Source organism: Vidua macroura, chromosome 3 (genome assembly GCF_024509145.1).
Source record: "Vidua macroura isolate BioBank_ID:100142 chromosome 3, ASM2450914v1, whole genome shotgun sequence".
NCBI classification, from domain to species: Eukaryota; Metazoa; Chordata; class Aves; order Passeriformes; family Viduidae; genus Vidua; species Vidua macroura.
The window spans coordinates 20,518,943-20,534,153 of NC_071573.1; the positions used below are offsets into that span (position 1 = coordinate 20,518,943).

At 42.5% G+C, this 15,211-nt stretch overlaps 1 long non-coding RNA gene across 2 annotated transcripts; it reads left to right on the top strand.

The window, feature by feature from the left end:
- The first annotated feature begins 1,090 nt into the window (after positions 1–1,090).
- LOC128805358 (uncharacterized) lies at positions 1,091–3,676 on the top strand. Of its 2 annotated transcripts, XR_008436401.1 has the most exons (4): positions 1,091–1,139; positions 2,127–2,236; positions 3,268–3,464; positions 3,610–3,676. It is a non-coding gene; the product is annotated as an uncharacterized LOC128805358 (long non-coding RNA). The 2 variants fall into 2 exon arrangements; XR_008436400.1 differs by having other exon boundaries at positions 3,268–3,662.
- The last annotated feature ends 11,535 nt before the right edge of the window (positions 3,677–15,211 follow it).

A 15,211-nucleotide genomic window follows, 5' to 3' on the forward strand; every position in this document is an offset into this window, starting at 1 on the left:
TTCCAGGAGGAAGCCAGAGAGTGTGAGCCAGGACTGCTGTGACTGCTGCTCTAATGACCAAGGGGACAGGTATGCTGAAGACCAAGAGAGGCAGAAGGAATCTTCTGACGCAGTGGCAGGAGAGATGCTTAAGCTGAGAAGAGGAATGAGCGTGATTAGATTGGAGGAAAGTGAAGGCAAAATTCAATAGGCTCAAGACAATGGAGAACACATGCAGGTCACTACAGGAAACCAGTGCAGCAGTTGAGAAAAAGCTCTTTCTCTTTGGGTACAAATATCTACCACAGAACAAGCAACAGACTGATGGGGCTTTTAATACAATCTGAGCCTTTCTAGATGTCCTTGCCCCAGTTCAGAACCTTTCAGATACCAGCAGCCTCCAAATAATTTCTTCTAAATTTCCACTTATAAATGCAGGAAGTTGATAATAGGAAAGGATGACCCCAGTTGTCTGTGGTGGATTATGGAAAAGGATCGTTCACAAATGTGGTGTGCTACTACAAGAGAGGCAACAACATCACAAAGTCAAGTGGAAAAAATGGTCAAATACCAAGTGTCTGATGCAGAGGGAGGCTCAATAACAAAAAAGATTAGCAAGTGCAGAGGTGTTATGCACTCAGCAGCTGGATGTCCTGCTTCCATGAGAATTCCCATTAGGGCAGAGCCAAAGTCCTGGGGGTACTGTATATCATGGTTTTCTGAAACCTGGATACTTCTTGTCTGCACAAACTTGTTGGACTTGTTCTCCTGGTTAGGTATAGTCTATTGTGATCATTTCCATGTTCTGTCCCAGTCAAAGCGCACAAGATAAGAATAAAATAAAAGAAAAAACTAAATTAATTCAAATGCCAAGAAGCCTTATTTAATTTTTTATTTATTTTTGAGTTTCCTTTTTATTCGGCTCTGTGTCAGGAGGAATGTTTTAGAAAGAATATCTTTGTTCCTTTTTATCCAGGCTGGCTTGTCCATCTGCAGAAAGCACCACTGGTAGCTGCAGCTCCCCTCACAGCATTCCAGCTTTAGTTCTGACACACTGACCGGTAAACAGCTACACAAATTTGTTAATTCTCTTTTCCAAAATCTCTCTGTAGGTCAGGCACCCCATGCAGGAAGTGAGTAGTACAGGAAAAAACAAGAAGGTAGTGCTTTTTAGGATTCTGGAGGGAACAGAATACCAATAATATTGTTTGTATGTTTAATCCTGCCAATCCCTTCTTTTAAAGACAGGCATGGCTGGTGTGTGAGGATGGGTGAGGAAGCACCACAGAGTACTTAGACGGAAAATACTTGAGAAAAAAATCAAGGGAAAGAGTAGACTGGAGTGAGGAAGGGAAAAGACATCTTCAAACAGACTTATTCAGTGTGTGGTATAATTAGAGGGAAAATGAGCCAATAGTCCTGGCAGTCTTTCCCACGTTGATCCTTAGTCCAGGAGTTCACTGCTGCAGCACTGTCTCACTCTGCAGACATAGAAAAATACTCTGCATTCGCTAAAGCGTTATTACTGGCTCTGCCTGGGAGGAGATTGCTGAGTGCTCCAGATCTCACAACTTTGGCAGTACTCAGTGCCACGAAGCCCACACCCACAACTTCTTTACAACCCAGTGTCTCAATGCATAAATAGGAATAGCAGCATCTCCCACAGTGGAGTCAGAAAAGTTATCTACTACAAATATATAACAATTATTAAAAAGAACAGAGGACAAAAGAGCTCTTCAAATTCAATATGCTATAGGCAGAAACAGAGTAAACTTTGTTTTCTGAGATCTGAACAACATAACAGAGAAGTCAAAGTACTGGAAAACTACTTGACCATTCATTTATATAGTGTGCAGGGATAGCCCCCAGTGAGCCTTGTCATGTCACCTTGAATTATGAAGGATATGAGCTTAGCTCTGTGGGATCAACAAGCAGAGCAAGAAATTGAAGTCTCAATCATGCTTGCTGAAGGGATAAAAAAGTCCTGCTCACTATTACCTGCTGCTCCTGGAGACAAGGCACAGGAGCAGGAAGGAATAATAGGGCAGAGGAGGAATGCAGGACAGTGAACAGCAATAAGAACTGTGAATCACTGGGACAGTCTCCTCTGAGGCAGGCTGACTCAGGGGACAAATGCTTTCTTGCAGCTCATGGCTGAAGATAGCACAGGTTTCATGACTTACACCCCAATGTATCTGTGCTGCAGTGCGAGCCAGCAGGAGAATATTCACTGCTGGCATAGTGACAGCTTAAGAATGTAAGTAGTGGAAAATATTTTTTCTGTAATGCTAATGAAAAGATCTGTATAAAATGAGCTGGCCAGAATACTTTTAATTTAGCATTTTTATTGAAGAGCAGTGTAACTTTTTCTGAAGTAAAAACATTCACATGAAAACATTAGCTATAACTAAGGGTCTCTTTCACAAGGAAGTTCTCTGAGAGGCAGGTGGGACCAACTCATCGGAACAGGAAATAAACTCCAGCAGAAAACGAAAAATACCTTTATAAGCTTTTCCAGTTGGAAAATAAATATTCCCACACAGTTTTGGTATGGTGGATAAAGTATTCACAGAGCTTTATTTTCACTCAGAAATAAAGAACATTACTTTTGAGGTATTGCAGGTTGCCTCAAAACAGCATTTTCCTTCTCCAGCTGCCTTCACACACAAGTCCATATACATCTTAAACCCACTGCCTCATATTCCTAGGACAGGCCATTGAGTACCAGCAGAGTTCCAGCTTTCAGTGACTACAAAGCCTGTGGGGATAATCAAGCTGTAGTAAATGATATGAATAAGAACCACATGTAGTTATGTGCAAGAATAAAAACTCCCTAAGACAGAAAATATAAGATGGACATATAAGAAACTGAAATTTGGGGTTTAATTTGTGGACAGCTGTTGCTCACAACTGCCAGCTGTTTACAGCAGTAAAACTGAAACCCAAAAAGTATGACAGAGCCACCAGGTCTTGGAAAACCTACTGCAAGTGGGTCTCAAAGCACTGCTTGCTGGAGCCATTGTTTTTCTTAGGAAATCTGGACAATTCAAAACATTGCAGTTTTAATTAAGGGTAAAGATTACTTTGGCATGGAAAACCCTTTCCCTCCCTCATTTTTATCATGAAATTATCTTAAATATCATGATAAATGCTGGTGTCTACTCCTGAAGCCCTCCTTTGTATGCCTCAGGTCCAACAGGTGTGAATAAAATGACCCCAACTTTTGCCAGTATTGCATTTTAAGAGGCAGGATTTACATATTTTTCTTCTTTTTTTACACTTCCTCAGGATTTCTGTGACAGATGGGCACTGCAGCATCCAAGGGTTGCAATCATGGCAGTGCCTTTATCAAACTGGTCTCCACTGGGAAACCACCTCCCTTTCACGTGAAAAAGAGCATTGAGCCATGGTAAAGAAGTGCTGCTAGTGGATTGGGAGCTAGATGCTTTGAAGGACTCAGAAGTAATGCCAGCAGCACAATTCTAGTAAGTTAAGATCATGACAAGAAGAAAGGAAGCTGCTCAGTAACTGAAGTCGTGTACTGACTACATTGTGAGGAGTTTTTCCTGCAAATTTTCCTGCAATGTACTTTTCTTCAAAAGGTGCCAATAATCTTTTCTTTGCTACAAGGTGGAGTAGCAAGCATTGCTCAAGTACAATTAGTGCCCAAACCCCTGTCTGGAAAAAAAGGATGGCAATAAATGCAAACACTCAGGTTTGAGAATACTGTCCTTGGTGTATGCTTAAATACCATTCACAGAAATGCAGCTTCCGGAAGATACTAACAAGCCCCAAAACCTGAAGGAGCACCCTTAGCATGAGGAGGTTGCCCTGTACTTCAGCCACAGCCTCACCAAGGAACCTGTGAGAAGAAGCCTGTGAGAAATGTCCCCAGGAGCTGCCCAGCAGCAGAAGTCCCCACTGTGCTGCTTGGGCCACTGCTTGACCAGCTCTTCTGTTCTCTCTCTCTGCAGAGAGAGCGCAAGTTGCAGTCTGATTAACCAAACCTGCTCAAAGCCAGTGCACTATTACTATCTCAACTATTTAGCTTAATTTTTCCTCTTTAATCCTCTTAACTATGTTCACTAATTCAACTTTTAATCATAAGCCTATTTGTGTCGATACTTTTTTTAACCAGCATTCCCTTGCTAATATATCCAACTTCTTTAAAATACCTTTCTACTCTACTTCAATAGCTCTCTTCATTCCTAATGACTTCTATCTCTTCTGCTTCAGTTCTGCAATACTATCATTATTATTATTAGCTCCAAGAGTCTCTTGCCAGCTCTTTTCTAACAGTGTTTCTGCTGTGAGCGCCTCTGTAGGCTCAGCCCTTCAGCTTGAGAGGCTGTTGGAGACACTTCTACATGGGATCCAATTTTTGTTCAGCCCAGGAAGCCCATTAAAAACATTATTGCTATCTGAACATACAGTAGAGGGACCAAGGGCAAGGACAGAAGCCCCCCAGAAGAGCACTGACTGCTGCACCGAGATGGGCGGGTGCAAGGGTCACATGGGTGTGCCTGAGGAAGGAGGAGGACACAACCTTGAGCTGATAAGCAGGGTTCGCTTGTTTTCCTTGAAATCAGGGCAAAGAAATGCTAAAGAAGAGTCTGATGGACTATAAGAGGAGGCCCCATTCAGGGAGGTTATCCCATACACAGTCAGGTCCTGCACATGGAGGGTAGCTCAGAGAAGTGCTCTCACACAGGTGAGAAAGCAACAACGCCCATTCATGTGGAGAGGAGTAAAAGAGTGGAGGTACTTCTATGGAGATGTAGTGAGTGAGTGATGAGGGCAGCATAACCAGCACAGCAGAAAGGGATGAACATCAAAAGTGATGCAAAGAGGAGGGAGAATCATGGAAAGTGACCTGTAAAGACTTATAGTTCTCTTCACTCTCTGCAGGAAGCAATACTTGTACATACCCTCAGTAAAGCCAGACAGAAATAGAGCACATTCCTGGAGACATCATTTGAAGGAAAGAATAGAAATTCATTTTTAGAAAACATCTCCAGGACATTATCTGTTACTCAAATAGTACTTTTCATTTAAAGTGAAGTGTGTAATTTTGCTCACATCATAATTAAAAAAAAAAATTGCTTCAACACCTCCACTATTCTTTTCATTTGCGCTGTTTTATCTGACTAAAAATTAAAAGAAAAAAAGAAATTGAAGGAGGCGACATAACTAGCCACAAGCCCTCAAACAGTATATCTCGTTAGATCACAAGACTCCCCATGAGTGAATGAGCTCTCTGCACTTAATTCAGGAGCCTCAAGAGTCTCTGGAAGTCTAAGCCAAGATTCCAGCCTCTGGAGGCCACCATGCCCCTGTTGCCATCTGTGGAAAGAGCCTAGCCTGCTGCCACAGGGACAGTGTGTCCTCAAGCTGAAGTTCCTGATGTCCACCACTTTGCCACACCCACATTCCCAGAGCAGCCCTTTCTGATCCTCAGAGCTGTAACCTCAACACCAGCAGTAATGTCAGAGGTTGCCCCCTATCCATAATGTTCAGCTCATGCAAGCTGTTTGAAAACCACCCCTGGATCCCAGTCCCATGGCCCACGTTACTGTCTAAGACTGAGACTCCTCTGTGGTGCAGCAGTAGGATACAATGTGCAGCTGTGGTGCCTAAAAGCTTTGGGAGGTGCACACCTCCAGCAGCACATCTGGCAGCTGCCTTCAAGCCAGGCTGCTGGACGAAGCTGGCACAGCAGCTTCTGTTTCAGAAACACTGCAGGATTTCTGTTGCTAGAAAATGTCAGGGATATCAAAAGGTAATCATGCAGAATTTCCCTGAGGAGATTGTCAGTGCTGAGACTTTTATCCAAATCAGGATTTATTTTTTTTTTAAGTAAAATTAAATTGGCCAGTTGGTTTTAGTAATTATTGCAAAATTCTTCTTAAACTGTTCTACCAACAGAGGTAAAAATATTTCTCAGGAAAATAATACACTGGCATGTGAGGAGGTGCAAGCGAAAAAAATAAGTAGTCTATTACTAATGGAGTCTATACCAAGCCACTTCCCCAGTGTATCATTACTGACTGGGGTCCACTGTTGGCACAGAGGTATTTCAGATGAAATACAAATTCTGAGGTTTTCTTATCTGTGTATAATCACTAAGGGACCTTTGGCACATTTCCATGAAAAGAATATTATCTACATCAGCTCTCCACACAGGCAGTTGTGCTGTGCCGAGCTCTGCTCCCCTGCCAGTTCACTGGGTAGTCTGTTCCCCTTTGCTTGGACAATTGAGCAGCATTTGCTAGTCAATTGCTGCTCAATTACTCAGTTTGTGATGATCTGTGATTAGGCTTAATTGTGCAGCACCTGCAGGACAGGCTGATAGGAAGGACTCTGTGTGCAGGATTCACAGCTACTGCACATAGCCAAAGATGTGCCTGGTGGGATCCCTGGGTACACGATCCCTAGGTGAAATTCAGAGAGTGAAAGAAGCTGCTGAAATAGGAGATATGTATTATTTCCTGAATGGGATTTGTTGTGTGTATTTGTATAGCTAACAAGATCAGAGCCTGTTTTGTTTGCTGAATTGATCCTTCATATTTTCCCAGTACAATTTAGGTTATCATTTGTTTCACTTATGCACCACAAACACCCATAAATATTAGGTGTGGATAAGCTCTAAGCCTCCAGACCAATTGCATGTGATATTTACTTTCAAACAGAAATTACATACAGGAGCAAGAAAACCATACAGCTTTTATTTTAATTGATCAGATAGAAGAAAACATAGTTAAGTCATAAGTCCTGGCACTGAATCCCCATCATCCCTGCACCAACTGTGCTGATTTGCACACCTACTAGGGAACAAGAGCTATGAATAAAGTCCCATACCCTTTTTGAGGCCAGATTGCTATTGGTTCTTAGCACAATGGCATTAACCTACCCAGCCAGAAGGATCCCTTTCTTCCCATCCCCATAGCCCAGGAGAGTCCCCAGAACAGTATGCTTTTTCCCAAAGGAGCACAGAGCAGTGAGGCAGGAACCCCATCTCACTTTCTCTCCCAAAGTGTCACATTATTAAATTCAGGTTGTATGATGCCATTGCTCCAGGTTGGTTTTCAACTAGGCTCCAGTTTTTTGTCAGCTTACTGGTTGCTGTGGAATTGATTGAATCTGTCAAGGTTTTCTTGAGATGGGAGGGCAGGAGTTACTGGACAAGTACAGATCAATTTTCACATGCTTATCCACTCTCAGAGGAGAAATGAGAAATGTCGATTGCTTGTGCGTGTATCTCAAAAGAGAGTCGTGGAGGGACAGCACCCCCAGTGCATCCTAGAGGCAGTAACTGCAGACAGGTCAGGCCCCGTGTGCATGTGCAAACCAGTCCTCACACGGGCAGTAAGCCTGATACAGGAGTCCTAAGGTATCCTAAGTAAAGAGCACCTTTTTTTTTCACCTCAGTCTGTGGTCCAAGGTTTCATTAAAGCTTCTCCAAAAATAAAGTTTCTATGCAACTGACTGCGTCAGCTACTCACAGATAGGTGGTGTTAAGCAATAAAACTTTTATAAAATCAGGCTCTGCAAAGCCCAGAAGTTTGAGGCTTACAGTTCTCTGCACCTCAGTGGGTATCACACCGCCCTGTGAGGAGATGGCTTTGATGCATACCCCTTCTCTGTGGCTGCTTGAACCTCCCCCTTGCTTCCGTAGGCAGCACCAATGCTTCCAATGGTAGGTAAGGTGGGCAGCCAAGTCTCCAAGGAGGCACATCCCTCTCTCTGGCAAAGAGACCCCCAGCCCTTGCAAAGGTTTGTTTTGTGGTTCCTCTTCATTTCTCCACTTCTCAGGCAGTGGTTAATGGAAACTACAACAAAAAAATGATCTGCTTCATTGCTTTTCAATTAGATAAGAACTCCCATTAGTGATGCAATTAAGGTGCTGTTTTCAAGACTGTTGTTTAACAGCTTCCTTGACATTTCACAGAACTCATTTGTTTTGCTTTGTATTTTTTTCCTTTTCACAAAACCAGATGCAAAAAATGATTCATTTGCAGAAATGCAGACAAAGCAGAAAGACTCAAAAGAGTAGGAGCACAGTGAGGCGGGTATGCTGCAAGATTGAAGAAGGAAGAAAGAAAATAAAAAAGAAATGCTTATTCTGTACTGCAGAGTCGCTCCTAGGCAGGAAGAATAAGGCAGAGAAAAGAAAAAGACCGAAGTTCCCCCATGATCCTACAGGGCTGTTTGTTGCTGGAAAACAGCACATATGCAGAATAGGCAAAATACAATAACAGAATAGGTCAGGAATTTTGCTCAAGAAAACTATTTTCACGCATTTCTTAAGTAGAATAGAAAATTAATCAGCTTTAAAATGTGTCAAAAATATATCCTATTTTCCTCTAAATAGGAAAATACTGTCAACAACCACAATCTAAATTCAAGAGACCCTTTCTGAAAAAATAAAACAGTGGTCTTTACAGTTGAATAAGCATTTTTAACCATGAAATACCAAATTCTATGAAGAATATATAGAAACTAAATTGAATCCAAGGCTTAAAAAATGAGATGTCTCAAAAGACACTTACAAATCACTTTCCACTGAGCTGCAGAGGTTGGACAGGAGGGCAGGACCTATCTGAGATGCAGTGCCAAAAAGAAGGCAAAAAACAAGCACATAATTCTATAATGTACAGCACTTGTGGCAACAAGTATCACAAAGTGTGCCCTTTTCTTCTCACGTCTACCCATACATGCTAATTGTTTATGTTGTCCTTGCCCCCCTGTCTTTCAGATTGTCATCATCTTCTGTTTTTCTTCTTTATGCAGATGTTTGAAAAGTGTTTATTCCTATCATTCAAAATGAATTATTTTGCATAATCTCTAGCTGACAGCTGATATTTGCATCTATGTGGTGAAAAAACCCAAAGAGCCAGGGTTCAGCATCTGCTGCCTTTGAACTTCTCTGCCATTATAGCTTCATCAGGCCAACAGTAGCAAACACAAAAATCTTATTTTGAAAACATTTTGTGAGTCTGAGAGCAGGGTTGCCAGAACAGTTAGTGCATAAAACACACAGCCACAGAGACATGAATATGTTAAAAGGACAAAGAAATCTCTATCCACTTCCTAACCCACTACCTAGAAGCTACTAGAAAACATTTATTTTTGTGCAAGGAAAAGTATTCCCCTCTTGTTTTTTGTCACCCATTCCCTGCTGCTTCTCTGCACAGGACTCCTTCTTCCAAAAGTGCTAATATTTTCTGCCTTCAAAATCCTTCCTAAAATTATTCACACTTTTGCAAAGCCTGAATGGGCTCAAATCCATCTCCAGTATGTCACGGGGGACTGAGATCTCCACTGGCATCTCAGTGCAGCTTAGACTTATCTCTATCTCTGAAAAATATTTCAGTGCAGAACAGTCATCAAATTTTAGCTAAACTGTGTGTTGCAAACCCAATGAGAAGCCCAAGGAAGTAAACAGACTGGTGTAAAAACCTGTATGCTCTGTTCACTGTCTTGTTCATTAGCCATCACTGTAATATCCACATCCAGACTGTTCTTCAGAGCTACTGATTTTCAGTCCCTGAGTGATTTATAACAGACCTGCATTTTCTCCTCTCTCATCCTTCTCCTAATAATGCAACATTGTGATACCATTATTTTACTTGCCAGAAAGAGCTAGTCACAGAATAGGGTACCAGTTAAAATTCTCTGGCGATGGGAGTAGGTGAGGAGCTGAGCTGCTGAATGTATCCTTCTGTTATATATTTGTGCAGTTCTTGACTGGCAACATTAACAGAAAAGCAATCCTGCTCAAGTCATCATCCCTGAATCCTCCCTGTAGGGTTCTCAAAAAATCAAAAAAACAAAGCACCCTCCAGGAAAACAGGGCTCTTTGTAAATGTGTTTTCCTCTCATGGAGGGGTTGACAAAATGCAAGGATGATGAAAATTGCCAGGTGTTTGGATCTGTATCCTGCTCCTACAGCTTATCCCAACTCCTTCCCACCAACCCTTGGAGCTTTCCTCCTCCTTTGTGCTTACACGCAAATCCTTAGCCAAAGTCAGCATAATGTTCCTCGTCTATCCCAGGAGAGGCTGAGGGGAGCTGTGGGAGAAGTGACTGGGAGCATTCCCAAGTTGTTGTTCTTTTATACCTGTAATGGGGAAAGGACTCATGGCCTTCTGAAGTGCAGTACAGAAAATTTGTCAAATGCTTAGCCTGAGAGGGTCTCGCGAAGTTTCACTTTATCTGGGTGACTAAATCTAGATTAAGGATGCATGGTTCTGCCAGTTGCTGCTTTTCAATTTAGATGCTTGTACTGTATGTTTATTTATTTATTTTTAGGATATTGATTTTGTCAGGAGGCGAAGCAAGGGTTGTAGGAAAAAAAATGTAAGTCTAGAAGTCAGCAGTGTTGGACTTTTAAGGGGATAATGAGATTTGCTTCTAAAATAAAATCTTTGCCAAGTGCACCAGTTTTATCTAGGCTACAAAGTCCCAAGTTTTACTGTCATTCAAGGGCAATGACAAAGTGCCCTTGACTCCTTTGGGAGCAAGTCTGGAGCATGACAACACAGCTGCCAGTAAGCGATAACCTGGCAGGGATGGGAGTGGGTTGCCAGAGTGCCTGGCTGTGAGCTGCATTTCCAGCACCCTTCAGGCAGCAGCGGTGCCAGTGCAGTATGCCAGGTTAGCTCCTCTGAAGTGAAAACCCAGTGGTGTTACCCCAGATTTGGACCTGGTGCTAGGAGATGACCCCATAGCACCCAGGAGTGTAGTCAGGCCAGCACTTCCCTGATGGCACAACCAGCAGATGCAGGGCATTGTCAGGATGTCTCCAGCCACATGGCATGTGCTGCGCTGGATCCCTTTAATTTCTGAGGGATCCCGTGGTGATAGGACAAGGAGTGATGTGAGTAAAGCAGCCCTGTTCTCTTGACATCTCTATCAGTGTAAAAAGACAAAAAGCACCATTTTACCAATCATTTCACCTAGACCTTTTCTAGCACTAATTGTACAATTAATTCCTTAATCTATTAAGAGAGTGAAAAAAAAAGTACTTACACTTAGCAGGTAGTTTGAATCGGAGTTGGGTTGTGTCTTTTTTCTTTTAAACCTTTAAAACTGTATTTGCTTGATGTACTTCAAATGTTTTATTGCTCATACTACAGTACATAACAAAGTAATTGTGTAATTAAGAGATAATGTCAATGCAATAGACCATTGTTGACAAGCTAATAGTCTCCTGCTGCTATTGAAATGCCAAGGCAAAGCTAAAGAATATGCAGGAAAAACATACATGCAGGAAATTAGATGAGGTTGTTTGTTTTCCAACTGAACTGGCATGCTCAGATTGGCCAACCTGTAATTTAGTATAGGTTGGATTCCCTCCACAACAAAATACTAGTTATGCAAAGGAGTGCTCAGGTATTGTACAGCAAGATGGTGCATATGGCAGGGAAGGGGATGAGAGTCAAAAATACACCACTGCTGGTTCTGGGTCTGGTCTCCCAGGAGGAGCCATAGCAGAAGCATTCATGCAGAAAAAGTGCCTGAAGCCCCCATCAAGTGAGATGCTCTGTTTGCTATCCTGTGGAGGATCTCTGTGGCTAGAACCACTGGATGATTTGACCCCATATTTTTTTATGCACCAAAGTGAAGGAAGACACCTAAGCTTTAGCTGGATTGTGACACAGCCTCCTAATTTAGCCTTGTGGATGTACACTAAGCCTCAGGGCTAGAAGCTCACTGACTCCTGTGTGCTAATTCATCACTAGCCCTAGTCACGCTTCAGAGAAGTCTGAGCTATTCTGAGTTCCTTCCCTGCAACTTTCTGCCAGCAGCACCAGTTCAGCTGCCTTGTCCCCAGGAGCAGCAGTCCCCATCTGCTGTCCCCCTGCGCTGTTGAAACTGCAGGGATTCAGAGCTGCTGCCAGCTCCAGGGTGGCTGTGCTTTTTGTGCCCGGGAAGCCCTCACCATGGGCTTCCTGAGATACTCAAGCTGAGCCAGAAAGCATGGTCCAGTGTTTTATTGCTGCTGGCAAAGCAACCACAACTCATGTTCACACTAAATTACAGCCAAACACTTAACAGAGGGGGGAGAAAGCCAGGACACAGTTTTAGCCCACAAGCTTCCAAGCAGAAAGATGGAGGGGAAATGTGGATTGTCAGCCAAACAACCACAGAATCACTGAATGGTTGGAATTGGAAGATACCTGGAGATTATCTAGTCCAACCCTTCTGCTAAAGCAGGTTCACCTAGAGCAGACTGCCCAGGATCACATCCAGGCAGGTTTTTAATATCTCCAGTGAAGGAGGATCCACAGGCTTTCTAGGCAGCCTGTGCCAGTGCTCTAGCATCCTCAAAGTAAAAAAGTCTTTCCTAAAATTCAGATAAAACTTCCTGTGTGTCAGGTTTTTTGCTCCTTCACCTGTCACAAAATACTACTGGTCCCATCGTCCTGATACCCACCCTTAAGCTACTTGTATGCATTGATAAGATCCCCTCTCCGTTCTCTTTCCTTCAGTCCTTCCTCAAAAAGTCAGCAGATGGCTGAGCAGTGCTTCCTTGCCCAGGAATAAAGTGTACCAAGACACATAGACACCCAAGGCTGGAGGCAGAATTCTGGATAGAGATGCTACACAGTATGACCCAGGAAAGAATATTGTGTTGGTACTGTTCAAAGGGGACTGTGGCTTCCACGGTGTCCCTGACAAGGCCATGCTAGCATGTCACTACCAGCCATGTGATTTCCAGCATTTACTACTGTTATTTATATAAGAGAGTTGATTTTTTCTTTTTTTTAAATGCACCGAACAAAAATAAATTATCTCTGAGTTGTTGCATTGTCTTGGTACATTTAATACATTAAAAATTATCACATTGATTGAAAAAGGTTGAAAAGTTGCAAAATCAAAGATAACAATTAAAAGTGGTTTGTGCAAGCTTGCTTCAGTGTTTTTTGGGCAAAGCACGTGTCCTGGACTTTAATTTCATGCCCACATACACCATCTTCAAGTGCCCTCACCACCTGGAGAGTATAGTGGATTTGCTTCCCCCAGAAGCAGCTGTTCCGTAATTCATTTTATCTTAATTTGTCTATGTTCAGCCCCAACTTATTTATGTACACTGTGAAGACTTAATCTGAAGACAACATTAATCATAAGTTCTTTAAAACATTCATCATTACAATGTTTGAGTGGTTTGAAAAAATAATTGATTGATATACACAGCAAATCTTGAGAATTGATGTGGTACTGCTACTTCCCATGGAGATGGGGAACTGAGATGGTGAGATATTACATCTGAAATGTCCAGCTGTGCTGGGTGCTGCATTTGAAAGTCCTGACTTGGTAGGGGATGTTAGGTTTTGAGGCACTTTAATTGCTTTGAGTCTGGTTGCTGATTTCTCTCCTCTGTTTTGCCAACAGATTCCATAGTCTGCACTGTGCAGAGACAGGATATGGAAAACACAGGGTTAGAATCTCTCTGCCCAGCATCACACACAAGCCCTGTGGCTGCAGTACAGACAGAATCCATTTTTCCAAGCAGCATCACATTGACTCAGTCATGAGAGCCCTGTCCACCATCTTCTCCAGGTCCCTAAAGTGTTTGCTTTTTTCAAAGCATTTGCTGTGAACATTTTCTCCGTGGCAGTAAAAGATGAAGGTCATATAAGCTGCACTTTGCTTTACCTGCAGAGGTACCCATTACCCCTCTTTCCCTGATTATCCAGACTAGATACTTTTTTGTAAATACAGTGGTTTTCATTCATTGTGTGTCAGGGCTTCCTTGCTAGGGAAAGTAGGGCATTAGAAAGGGTTGGTGTATACCCAAATTTCTTCCAAACCTGCACTCTGGTGCAAAACGTTTGTCGTCAGACTACCAAACAGAGGCCATCTAAGAACTGGAAATATAGCAAAAGGGACTCCCCAGAGCAGGACTAATCATGTTCACTGAATGAAACAGAAATCCTGTTGAAAAGCATAGCAGGCTATCTCACAATTAGAGAATCAGTCATAATGCACAGAGGAATCTAATTAGGATTGTAAATCATAACAACCCTGAATCATTAGGATATTTCAGATGTGGAATTCCTAAGTTTCATAGGATCTGGGGGAATAACTCAGACACAGGGAAGATAATTCATGGCAGTTAGAGCCAGGAAACATCTACCAAGTCTGGGGAGAAAGCACAGCTCTTTGCATCAGTGGTAATCAGTAGTCAACAAAGACATGCAGGACTTTATTGAAGGGACCAGTGATGCAGCTGTCACTAGTGTCACACAAGGACAGCTAGGTGCCTAGAACATGACTTATCCTGCCTGCAGACCAGGCCCAGCAATGACAACCAGCAGCAAAATGCAGCTCCCTGTCCAAGCCAGGAACCAGCAGATAGAGAAGTGAGGCTCAGCAACAGTGCTGTCTCTCCCTGCATGTGGGCTGGCTACCAGAACTTGCCCAGGGAGAGAAGCAGGCAGCTCAAGGCACTGTGACGGCTGTCACCAGGATTCACTCCCGGAGGCATAGAGATACTTGTTAAGCTCTACTTCTGCCACTTGCTGCAGCCTAGTATCTCTGTAGTCCTCTAAGGGAAACACTTCTTTTAATTACTGTCTCAATGCCTGATCTTAGACTTTTTGGCTTTATAGCACTGCAGGTGCCTATGCCATAAGCTGTATACATCTAGATAAACTGTCCTCAAATACTACATTGGCTTCTTACTAGTATGGTGCAAGACTTTCACTCATCTTACTTTCTCCTTGGTAAACACTGCAATTTGGTTCCTACTAAAAGAGAACAAAAAGCTTTTCACTCCAGAAAATGACTGAACTTTGATTCACATCATTTAACAAAAAAAGGGCAAGTTTGGCAGAGTGCTTCAGTGATCACAAAACCACATGAAAATAAACCCATGATAGAGCAAACTAGTGTTTTCAACCCCTTCCCCCACCCACCCTTCCCCTTTACTTCTTCTTTTTTAAAGAATTGTCAAAATTCCATTTTCTTTTTGATTGCTTAAGTGCACTGAGTCTTCCAGAAGATACAGACATTATACATAATGAAGAGCTGGCTCTTCTACAATTCTGCTACATGAAACACATACATTCAAACTCTAAAAGGGTCATCATAAAGCCTGTCCAGGCTTTCTTTCTTTTATTCTCTTTAAGAAACATATTACTCTACATTAGCAGTGGAGTTGGACTATATAACCTTTAAGGCCCCTTCCAACCCAAACCATTCTATGATTCTACAATTCTTAGCT